Consider the following 12,722-nt stretch of genomic DNA (forward strand, 5'->3'; position numbering starts at 1 on the left):
TTTTCCCTCTTTCTTTCATCCATCAGACTGTGAAAAACAGCCAGGAGAAGGCAGAGTGATTCAGGCTCGCCTGGCCACAGCTGCCTGACTCAGCACAAAAGAAATTGGAAACGCTAAGAAAAAAAATATGTGTGTCGCTGAAACGCACAGGCAAAGCGCTCCACAAATCAGCGCGCGAGAGGGGGTTTGATTGGCCATCATGTGGGAGCTCTGATTGTGAGGTTTCCTTTCATTGGCCTTCTTATTAGGGAGAGGGGAACTGGTACACAGAAATTGATGGAGCTCGGGGGTTTTGATTAGTCATTTTGTAAGGGATACACTGTGATTGGTGGATCTGAGATGAATTTTCTATTCACATTGGTTAGTTGTGGCCACCTACAGAGAGCTGCATATTGATTGGATGGCTAAAATAGCTATGATTATTGGTGACACACACGGCTCAAAATTCAGGTATAGAAAATGTTGTACATGAATAATATTCGATGTGCCAGCTTTTATGTTGGAATTAAATATACTGTAAAAAGACATTCTGAATATTTTTCTTTTAAGAAATTTGTTTTAAAGCTGGCTATTTATGGCTTCAGAGTATAAATGTATACAATATGATGGGTAAAAAGACATGTTTAGGAAATGTTATGAGGTGATGGATATGTTAAAGCAGCTAAATTAATAGCAATACTATTAAAGAAGAAGAAGAAGAAGAAGAAAAGGAATCAGCTAACATTTAATTTATATCATTTTAACAATTTTATTCATCCCAAATTCCTAACACATTTGTTGTAACACATACTGTTGTGGTGTTTTTTCCACATGGACATGGTTTGGCATGGAATGATTTTAAACTGGGCTCGGCCTGGTTTTCTCAGTAGAGATAGCTAACAATACCACAGATCTGTTCGGTAGGAAGAAAATGGCAGAAACTGTAGACTGTACTGTTTTTTTCAGACAATTTTTTTTAATAAAAAAATATATTTTGTTATAGCCCTTTCCAAAACTGATGTTGTCACAATGCAGCTTTACAAAAATTTGCTAGCAAGATAAATGAACAAATAACACACAAAAGATAAATGTCAAATTCCCACAGACCAAGATAAAGTGAAAAACTCCCTCAGAGCTAGAAAGAGAAACACTGGTATGAACCAAGGCTCATAAGCGGGGACCCATCCTCCTTTGGTCAAAAAACTGCTTTAAATTTGTTTATAAAGGGTCCATACTAGGTTGAGGTGCACTGAGTAATCATAATAATGGTGGTCAGACTAATGAATTAATAGTGATGGTTAATGGTAACAAAATAACAAAAATTATAGCAGTTTGAAAAGTAATAGCTCAAGTCTATGTGAACTTTAATAAAAGTGTGGGCAACAAATCTAAGACATGTGACAGAAGTTGGGCGGTGGGTAGCTGGCCTGAGGTGGTCAACAAACAACAGCAACAATCACATATTAACCCTTGTGTGGTGTTCATATTTTTGTTACTCGTTTACTTTGTTACTTGTATTTAGTTCAGCAAAATTAAGCAATTTTACATTAAAATGCTTTACACATGCTCGCTTCACCTAAATTGCAAGCAATATAAACAGCTTACATGGTTAATATTTGCCCTTTACCTTTCTTATGTTACATTTCTTTTAAAAAGTTCTACTCTTTTTTATTAGTTTTTTAATAAAATGTAAAAGAAAATGAATTAAAATCAAGATATGAGTAGAAAATTTGTTCAGTTTCAAATTTACAAATAAAGCAATATTTATTTGCCCTTGGCTAAACATACTGTATGCAATATAAATGTGTGTGTGGGGGTGGGGGGTGGGGTGTACAATGAGTGTTTATCGAAAATGTGTTTTGATATATGTTTTTCACAAAAATGAGCCAATGCCAATGAGTTTGAGTTACAAAAAATATTGTTTTAGTATCATTTGATGAAAAAAGAAAACGGGTCCCACAGACCCGAACACTACACAAGGGTTAAAAAAAAGAAGATGCCATGCAAATCCTGGTCCAAATCTAGCAATAGGTGTAGCACATCAAAAAAACAGGAACTGCTCTAACAGAGCGGTGCTTTTCACCTCTCACTGTAAGGTGCTGACTGAGTGATGTGTTTGTGTGTCTGCTTCAGTTCCTGAGTACAGTCAATATACACCTTGGTGATCCAGCATGGACTTTAAAACTTGTCTAATTAAAAGTGAGAGACTATAAAATAAAGAGAAAAGCTGCCTAAGGAAACAGCACTCGACTTTACTACTCAGTTGAGGAGAGTAGAGTTTTCATTCTTCTAGTAAGTTGTAGTAGGATTGGGTGAAAGGTGTTTAAATACCAATTTAAAAAAACATTATTAGAATATGATAAATAGATGAATAAATGAATTAGAACTAATAAATGGTTATTTTGTGTACTAATCTGCAACATTACGCTGTGAACATTATAGTATTAGATTGTAGTATGCAATTAGGACACCCAATATGTTAATAAAATTAATGTGCCGTATTTATCACACTATAAGGCACACTAACAAAATTTTCCCAAAAATCATCAGTGCACCTTATGCTCCAGTGCACCTTATGTATGAATTTTACCAGTCAGGTTGTAAGGAGCAGTAAAGCCACTCCGCTGAAATGAGTTTCAGTTTAGTTCTCTGGCACCAGGGCTGGAGTAGCATTAGCATTAGCTGCTAACCGGTATTTCCCCATTCAGAAGTGTGTATTATTGGCCTGTAGCCTGATGCTGCTGGAGCAGCATTAGCATTAGCCACTAACTGCACTAGCTCTTTCATCGTTCAGAGGGGAGTATATCCGACATTAGCCTTGAACATTTACCGTGGTAAAACAAGCTACGTGGAACAGACCACTTGATAATATCACCTGGCTATTGATAATGCTCTTGCCTTAGTGCTGGAGAAATTCGCGGATCTAAGCTTACTGTAAACTTTTTAGAAGAGAATCTGTGTAGATTAACATCCAGCGCTCGTTGACTTTAAAAGAAAGTCTTTTTTATTACAGTTTTGTTTACCTTGCTTAGCTATATTTAACTTAGTTAGCTACCCAACCACCACCCAGTAGTGTGCCTTATGTATGAAAATAGACCAGAAAATAGATGTTTATTGATAGTGCACCTTACAATTCGGCGTGCTTGATAGTGTGTAAAATACGCTAGATGAACTTTGAACTGTTTGGCAACCCACAACTGAGAGTGCTGATTAAGAGGTTGCTTTAGAGAGCTCTTTTTGGAGAGTTGTTTTTTTTAATTAGAGAGGAATTAATAAAAAGAACTTGTCTCTGATTGGCAGCACATAAAAGATTTTTCAGTTGGGAGGAAAATCACAGAAGCTGCGTCCCGAATCCTTGACAGCCACTGAGGTGGGCTTCACCTATCGGCTGCTACGTCATAGATGGTTGTTCCAAAGTAAAGGAGAGTTTGTATGCAGTTGAAATGTTAGTACATCATGAAGCCTACCTTGACTGCAGCCCAGATCTTTATAAGTCATTCGGGGTCCCCAGACCAGCTCGGGGCCCTGGAACATTGTTTGGTTTGCTTGCGTTGTTGCAACGGGTCTGAGCCTAGTGTTTAGAATGCAGCTGCTGACATACACTGCATCTACAAACCCCACAATGATGTTTTGTGGGAATTTTATTTCTTGAAAATAAACTTTTTCTTTCAGGAGTGGATCTCTTTCTTTATTTCGCTCTGGGTCTCTCTCTTGCAGTAGGTCATTGTGAGCTGTAGCCGTGTTGTTAAATATTAAATCATTCTCAGCCTCTTTGTGGGATTCTGCCGGAGAGCAGGACATGCTGCCCCGCAGTTCAGCAGCTTGGAGGGCTGGAATCTGTTTTTTATAGACAGTGTGTGTATTTGAGCTGTGTGTGAGCTACTTTGAGACACGACACACACACCGCACAGTCTGTTTTCCATGTCAACACAAAGCTGTCATTACTATCCTGCTAGCCAGTTACAGCGTAGATGATTCTACATTTTCTGTGTCTCTGCAGATATCCAGTATTAGTCAACATTAGTCATGAAACTCCTGAACCAAGATGGCGTTACATATTCCATATTAAAGTAATGGTAGTTATTTAGGCCATTTATCACTGACCACGTTTAATTTTAGCTAATTTAACCAGGCTACCCTGCAAACCTGTAGCTAATCAGCCAAGGGTCTGTTTTACATTCATAAACGTTGCTTTTCACACAGAAACTGAAGCCTGTCATAAAAGACGTGTGAAACGGACAAAAAAAGGCCACCAGCCCCGAGCACAAACACATCTCGGTCACCTCCAGTGAACTCTGGCTGGTTTTATACTCCATCATGTGAAAATTCTCTCCTCTGGGGCGCACGATAGCCAGGCAGCCGACGTCGCCATGGCAACGCACACAGCTCTGTCCGCCAAGCACTCACGATGGCGCGCGAGCAGGGGCGTGGCAGCAAATTCTGGGCCCTGTACACCCTCTATGTTAATGGGCCCCTATCCATGCCAGTAAACAAAGGAAAGTGAGCGGAAAAAAAATCAGGATTTTCATGGGCCCCTCTCCCTACTCGGGCCCTGGGTAGTCAGGTCCACTTTTCCCCCCACTACCACGCCAATGCGCGCGAGCACACACACACACACACACACACAGTGCAGAGTGAATTAGCTACCCAGAGATAACCTGCCTGAAATAAAACTTAAACCTACAAAAAGGGAAACACTACAGTTAATGCTAATAAACAGCCTACAGAAAACTGCTTCCAGTTAACTTTAGCAAACAGTATACAGAAAACTGCTAACAGTTGAGGTTAGCAAACCGTATAGAAAAATCTGCTAACAGTTGAGGTTAGCAAACCGTGTACAGAAAAGTGCTAACAGTTGAGGTTAGCGAACAGCCTACAGAAAACTGCTAACAGTTAAGGTTAGCAAACCGTAAAGAAAAATCTGCTAACAGTTGAGGTTAGCAAACAGTATACAGAACACTGCTAATAGTTGAGGTTAGCAAACCGTATACAGAAAATTGCTAATAGTAGAGACTAGTAAACAGCCTACGGAAAACTGCTAATAGTTGAGGTTAGCAAACCGTAAACAGAAAATTGCTAATAGTAGAGGCTAGTAAACAGCCTACGGAAAACTGCTAATAGTTGAGGTTAGCAAACAGTATACAGAAAACTGCTAATAGTTGAGGTTAGCAAACAGCCTACAGAAAACTGCTAACAGTTGAGGTTAGCGAACCATATAGAAACATCTGCTAACAGTTGAGGTTAGCGAACCATATAGAAACATCTGCTAACAGTTGAGGTTAGCAAACACTATACAGAAAACTGCTAACAGTTGAGGTTAGCGAACAGTATGCAGAAAACTGCTAACAGTAAAGGTTAGCAAACACTATACAGAAAACTGCTAACAGTTGAGGTTAGCAAACCGTATAGAAAAATCTGCTAACAGTTGAGGTTAGCAAACCGTGTACAGAAAAGTGCTAACATTTGAGGTTAGCGAACAGCCTACAGAAAACTGCTAACAGTTAAGGTTAGCAAACCGTAAAGAAAAATCTGCTAACAGTTGAGGTTAGCAAATCGTATAGAAAAATCTGCTAACAGTTGAGGTTAGCAAACAGTATACAGAACACTGCTAATAGTTGAGGTTAGCAAACCGTATACAGAAAATTGCTAATAGTAGAGGCTAGTAAACAGCCTACGGAAAACTGCTAACAGTTGAGGTTAGCAAACCGTATACAGAAAATTGCTAATAGTAGAGGCTAGTAAACAGCCTACGGAAAACTGCTAATAGTTGAGGTTAGCAAACAGTATACAGGAAACTGCTAATAGCTGAGGTTAGTAAACAGTATGCAGAAAACTGCTAACAGTAAAGGTTAGTAAACAGCCTACAGAAAACTGCTAACAGTTGAGGTTAGCGAACCATATAGAAACATCTGCTAACAGTTGAGGTTAGCAAACACTATACAGAAAACTGCTAACAGTTGAGGTTAGCGAACAGTATGCAGAAAACTGCTAACAGTAAAGGTTAGCAAACACTATACAGAAAACTGCTAACAGTTGAGGTTAGCAAACACTATACAGAAAACTGCTAACAGTTGAGGTTAACAAACACTATACAGAAAACTGCTAACAGTATGCAGAAAACTGCTAACAGTAAAGGTTAGCAAACACTATACAGAAAACTGTTAACAGTTGAGGTTAGCATACTGTATAGAAAAATCTGCTAACAGTTGAGGTTAACAAACACTACACAGATAACAGGTAAAAGTTAAGATTAGCAAACAGCATTAAAAAAAGTGCTAACAGTGAAGGTTAGCAAACAGCTTACAGAAAACAGCTAAGAGTTGAGGTTAGCAAACAGTTTCAGAAAATTGCTTACAGTTAATGGACACAAGCAGCCTAGAGAAAACAGCTAAGAGTTTAGTTTATCAAACAGCTTACAGAGAACTGTTGAGGTTAGCAAACCATATAAAGAAAACTGCTAACAGTTAACAGAAGTTAACAAAAAGCATACATAAAATGGTTAACAGTTAAGGTTAGCAAACAGCGTAAAAAAACGTTACCAGTGAAGGTTATCAAACAGCTTACAAAAGACTGCTTACCGCTGTTTTTAGTAAACAGCCCAAAAATGCTAACAGGGTTCAGCAAACAGCCAACAGAAAAGTGCTATCAGTGAAGATTAACAAAACACTACAGAAAACCACTAACAGTTAACATTATCCAACAGCTTACAAAACCTGATAAAATATGAGGTTAGCAAACAGTCTACATAAAAATGATAACATTGACCACTATATGTCCACATATCCAATTTTTTTTGTGGACACCCCTTCAAGTGAATGCATTTAGCTACTATAGAAAAGTACTGCCAATAGACTAGGACTCTGTGGAGCTAATAAATATGAACCTATTGATAAAATGCTTAATACCAGGTGTGAGCTAAGTAGTTAAGTAATAGTTTGGGGTGAACATTTGTTGTGTACCTTACTCTGCCTCGTTCCAGTTTCAGCCTTGTTACATTAAGTAAGCACATTCTGCAGTGAGTAGAGCTCCCTCTGTTTCTGCACACAGGTACTGCACTCTAATAAGCTGTTCTTCAAAAATGTTATCACAGCTATTTCAGTGTGTTTTGTTCATCATGTGAACTCATATTGTGATAACGATAAAAAATACAATGCATCATACAGCCCATCCTCAGAAACATCCTCAAAACACGAGAGACAGATAATTAATGAAAAAAAAAGTGTATTTTTGCTCAGAATGCCACATCCCAGAGGAATCATGTTGATATTAGGAGCAGCAGTCTGCTGACCTTTGTGAGCCGTCTGGACGAGAACTGTTCAGAACAGTTCAGAACCGCCGTCCCAGACCTCTGCAAAAGAGCCAGCGCTCTGAAAGCCCCGCTACACAGTGGGAGAACACTGAGAACTAGTATTTCCGTCACATTTAACAAACAAGTTATGTAGAATATTTTTTTCTTTCTGTCAGTCCCTGTATGGCCCAGGAATATACCATCTCTCTGCTTTTATTTTAAGCCTAGCCTTACCAGCAGCAGATGTAAGCACTGTGGTTCATATTTCGGTTCATTTAATTATAAGGAGGTTATGCCCACGGGAAGTCTATAACCGAAATTAAGACCTGCCTGCAAATCCCTTTAGATTTGACAGGAAATCCGGTAATAGAACAGTCTGTGCTGTGTCTAATATCTGGGGAAAAGTCAGGGAACACGGAGGAACTTAAATAAGTGACACAAATACATCAAACTGCCGGTTACAGCAGCTAATGATGCTCCTGTGACAGCGAGCAACACTCTGCCTGTTCAGCTGGCCACTGAACTTATCTTTTAAAGGGCCACAGATAAGCCACAGAGCAGCTGTTGAAGGGGAATCCCACCATTTTTTCAAATTGCATAATTAAATATTTAGGAAGTAAACAAATCACGCTGTGGTTCGATGTGAAATAATATATTCTAGAATAAAATAGTCTAGAGTCACATTGTTCATAGTGGTGGTGATAGAAACCAGACATCTGAAGAATTAAATATCTCTAGGGTCTACATCACAAAAAAAGCTGTTATTACAAAAAACGTTATTTGAAATTTTAAAGTTTGTGTATTTAAAACACAAATATGTATGGTGGGAAGAAAGATCTACATGTGGAGTGTTATAAGGCAACATCCCCTAAAGAAAAAAAAGAAAAACTCAACATGCATGTTGCTTTGATTACACAAAAAAGCCTTGAATTTATAACTCCAAAACATAAAAAGTTGGGACAGTATGCTAAATGTAGCAGAAAATTAAGCAAAAAACAGCATAAATCCAACTTACATAATTTACTTTGTTAGCATACATCCTTTCCTGCTTTTCAGTCCTACACAGAGGCCAGCCCAGAACCCATATTCTCATCTTCCACAGGCATGGCTTTGTAATATGTGCAGCATATGGTTTTGCATTGTCTTATTGAAAAATGCATGAACATCCCTGGAAAATATGCCATTTAGAAGGAAGCATATGGTGCTCTAATATTTCAGTGTTCTTTTCTGCATCAATGCTGCATTACAGAATTCTACTGACACAACTTCATAACATAACCTGACAGACCCTGACTTTTGGATTTCTTGCTAAAGACATCTGTATGACAAGATGTCCTTGTCGTATTTCGTTCAGAGAATACAGTAAGGTTTGCTTAAAAGCGTTTTTGCACAGTAAAGTTGTAACTGGCCTTCATGATTGGAACCCCCAAGGTTTGTTATTGAAACTGATGTCCATAAGTTTTGGCATTTAGGGCCCTCTCTGGTGAGAATGGGTAACTGCCCCGAGCATGCGGAAGAATCATTTTAAACTGGGCGGATGTGATGCAGTCTCCTTTGAGAGCAGATGAATCCGATTTCAGGTTATGTTCAGTCAGAGAGAGAGAAAGAGAGAGTGCGCTTCACTTCAACTACACAGTTTCCCCTTCTGAAGTCTCCACTGCTCCACCAGCCACTCGCGTTTAGTAAAACTAAGACGGATGCTCTTTTAGGGGCTATGCGTGTGATGTAAGTACGTAAAGACGCGTGACGTGTCCAGAAGAACTTCGACGAAAGCGACCCAACACCCAAATACCGTTTTAGAACGAATATATTGGGCTTAGCAGGGATGGTCGTTCCAGCACACTGGTGCCATTAAACACAAAATGTTGTCCCTTCTCCACTCAGAAATGCTTCTGCGTTCAGTTTAGGAACGAAATTAATAATACAGACTGCCACTTTAAATGACAGTTATTGATGCAGTGCTGTCTGACGGATCAGAGATATCACAGGAAGATCACAGATCATGTAAAGGTTTAGTATCTTCAGCTTAGGGTTGAGTCCTTGCACCTTACTGAAATTCCTCTCAGTTCCTTGAACGGTTTAATGAAAGTATGCACTTTAGAGGGACAGTTTACACTTTTGTGGATACTGCTTTTTGAAGCTGAGCAGTCTCTTTGATACATTACAAGTTGTGAAATTAATGGAAATTTAGTTTGTGTGCTATCACTTGACACTTGATGTGTCCAGTATAGTAAATAAAATGCAAGTAATTGCAAGTAAGTTTCTCTACAATTGAACCAATCTTAATGACTTATTCTTTTTGAACGATGATCAAATTACTTAGAAAGTTTGAAAAATCTGTGGGATTCCCTTTTAATGTTAGAGTAATATGATGTATTGGGATTGGGGAGCTCTCCGTGGTGCTGAAGAGGTTCAGACCACAGACACTCTAAAGGCTTCAGGTTTCTCACTGCTTTCTTCACAGTAACAGTGTTGGAAATTAAAGTGCTGTCCACATCCATTAAAGCTATTATACGCATACCGAAAAAGCAATGATTTATTTGATAGGGGATTATCTGAGGTTTCAGACGAGTCGCAAAGACACATCCTGCGGTTAAAGCAAAGTTTCAGAGTGTCTGTACTGTGCTGTGCTGTGAGACATGATTCTTCTACATTTCACGACTCGTAATGTAGCTGAACTGCTGCTTTAAATCAGCGCCAGCTCCACAGAAGAGGAGGAGGAGGAGGAGGAGGCGCTGAGCTAAGATGTTCACGTCTGATTTAGCTAGCTGAAGAACCTGGCCGCTTTTGGAGACTGTAATTATCCCCCCCTCTCAATAAAACAAAGCTCTGGGATGGTTCCTAGCTAGATAGTTCCCCCACTCCCTGCTTGCGACCCTGCACTATCCTCAAGCGTTGTCCCGACACTAAGGGTTTCTCGCTCTCTTTCTCTCTCTCTCTCTCTCTCTTTCCCCCTTCCATGCTTCTCAATGGGCGATTGCCCGGTCGCCATGGAGACGGAAGGAGCTCATCATAGCCAGAGCAGTGAAGCTGAAGCCTAAACCGGCCAAAACGCCTCAATTCCAAGTCCAACCGCGGCATCCTGGCCAGAGGGAAGAGACAGCCAGAGGCGGGCACGACGAGTTTGTGCCATTCAATGTACGTAAGGGGGGGTGGGCTGAATATTACTGCAGGACCACTGAACTGCATCAGCACGTGAGGGGGGGGGGGAAAGCTGATTTCTCTTCCATAATAAGCTGAATGAACAGAACGATGGTGGTGGAGCTCCAAACCCTGCCAGAGCTTCACTGCAAAGGCACCGATGTGGACTGAAAGTTAAAGGTGCTGTATATGAATCTAGAGAATGACTGTTTAACTATAAACTCAGCAGTGCTCCTTCAGAAGCTTCAACCCCCACCCCCACGTGAATATCTAAGATGTAGGTTGACAAACCGTTGCTACAACTGTTAGCGAATATTTATTACAAACCTTTGCAAACTAAATAAAACAATACTCAGCTATTTCTGTAAAGCAGAACAAGTAAGTAAGTGTTAAGAGACATGACCAGTCATTTCCTATGGGAGTGCACAATGATTTGTAGCCACGATTTAGCGACAAGCAACAAATTAATATGGTGCATGAAACATCAATCTAAACCAATTGACCCAAGACATTTTTTAGGCCAATCGTACACACTGGGGTTCAAAATTCCCTGAGTCTGCTCTTAGAACTATTTGTTCCTACTTTATTTTGTTCTTGTTCTCAACAGTGTGATGCTAAATACGTAAGAGATGTTTTATATGGTGCATCTTTTCAAAGATACAGCGAATGCCAAAAAATATTGTTGGCATTTCTGTTGGTTTTGTTGCTTGATTGGTCACTTGCTAGATTAGCCAGCATGCTAACTAGCAATGCCGATACCCTTTGTGGTACAACTTTGGACGAGGTTAGGACTCATCACCTGCCAATGTAAACGCAGAGTAAGTTTCTGATTGTCTGGAATAGTGTTGTATGGGTTTACCAGAGCCGCCTTGTTTGTTTTCCATTTACAGAACCAGGGAAGAGTAAAAACACTGGATTTCTTTCAAGCATGCCGAACAGAGCGAAGAAACTGTGGTGAAACATTCGTTGAAATGTACCAAAAGTGTTTTGAACTAAAATCACGTACAGCACCTTTAATGTAAAGTCATATACAGCACCTTTAACCCTTTAATGCACAATAAAGGAAATGAGAGACCACCTAACTATGCCCATATACGGCGAGTTTTCTGCGCCCCCCTCTGCTCTACCGAGACAAACTCCAGAATTTTCCACTGTTGCTCGCTTCCTTAGACAATGACGACTTCCCAGCTGCTCAGACCAGCCGCCGCTCGCTGCCTCGCGTTTTCCTCCGCCGCTCGAATCGACTCGCTGTGTCGGTGAGCCATGGCAGCCTTATGTAACACACACCCCCACTCACAGCCCCCCTCCGGTCCCCCCGTACCGATAATCCTCGAACGCGCGCGCGGAGAGCCCTCAGAAATCCGCGGCCGGCGCAGACGCGCGTGCAGGCGGGCGGCGTGCGCTCAACGTTACCTGGTTAGTAAAGGCGGCGCTCACGCATGCTTCAGGCCGTCCCGCGCGCTCCCCTCAGGCTCTGCGTTGGTCCTCCCGCATCTCAACATCATCTCAAGCGCAGCAGCAGCAGCACAGGCCCGCGCTCCCCTCAGCCCCTCATAATCATCTCCTCTACTGCTGCTGCTGGAGAGAGAGAGAGAGAGAGAGAGAGAGAGAGAGAGAGAGAGAGAGAGGAGGGGGGGTGGAGGAGAAGTATGAGAGGGACGGAGGGAGCGAGAGAGACCTATACATACAGAAGAAAGGAGAGAGAGAGTGGAGGCAGGGAGAGAGAGCTGCACACAGAGAAAAAGGAGAGAGGAGGGTTCTACAAGAGTGAGGGAGAGAGAGAGAGAGAGAGAGAGAGACTGACATACAGAGGTAAAACGACAGAGAGAGAGAGAGAGAGAGAGAGAGAGAGAGAGAGAGGGACATCCACATACAGAGAGCAAGAGAGAGATTGGAGGAAGGGAGAGCGACCTCCACATAGAGGAAAAGGAGAGAGGGGGGTGCTATGAGAGTTAAGGAGGGAGAGAGAGAGGAGAGAGAGAGAGAGAGAGTGGAGGCAGCGAGAGAGACATCCACATAGAGAAAAAAGAGGGGGGTTTTATAAGAGCGAGGGAGAGCAAAAGGGACTGGAGTCAGATAGAGAGAGATTCACATACAGAAGAAAGAGGAGAGAGAGAGAAAGGAGGATAATGATAAAACATGAGATAGAGGGAGTGTGTGTGTGTGTGTGTGTGTGTGTGAGAGAGAGAGAAAGAGAGAGTCAAGGGTGAGAGGAACTTTGAGAGTGAGGAAGGGAGAGAGAGAGACATACAGAGGTAAGGAGATAAAGAAAACAAAGGCAGAGAGACATCCACATACAGAAGAAAGGGGAGAG

The 12,722-nt window shown here is 41.1% G+C and overlaps 1 protein-coding gene across 2 annotated transcripts in view; it reads right to left on the minus strand.

The window, feature by feature from the left end:
* The window catches only part of kcnj6 (potassium inwardly rectifying channel subfamily J member 6), a 102,738-nt gene extending 90,551 nt beyond the window's left edge, over positions 1 to 12,187 (minus strand). The window contains exon 1 of one of the 2 annotated variants that reach the window (XM_022681416.2): positions 11,822 to 12,187. The gene's annotated coding sequence lies outside the window, so the exon portion shown is untranslated. The remainder of the gene's footprint in view (positions 1 to 11,821) is intronic. The other variant, XM_007247282.4, reaches the window with a different exon arrangement.
* Positions 12,188 to 12,722: the final 535 nt, after the last annotated feature.

The sequence above is a fragment of the Astyanax mexicanus genome, chromosome 20 (genome assembly GCF_023375975.1).
Source record: "Astyanax mexicanus isolate ESR-SI-001 chromosome 20, AstMex3_surface, whole genome shotgun sequence".
Taxonomy (NCBI): domain Eukaryota; kingdom Metazoa; phylum Chordata; class Actinopteri; order Characiformes; family Acestrorhamphidae; genus Astyanax; species Astyanax mexicanus.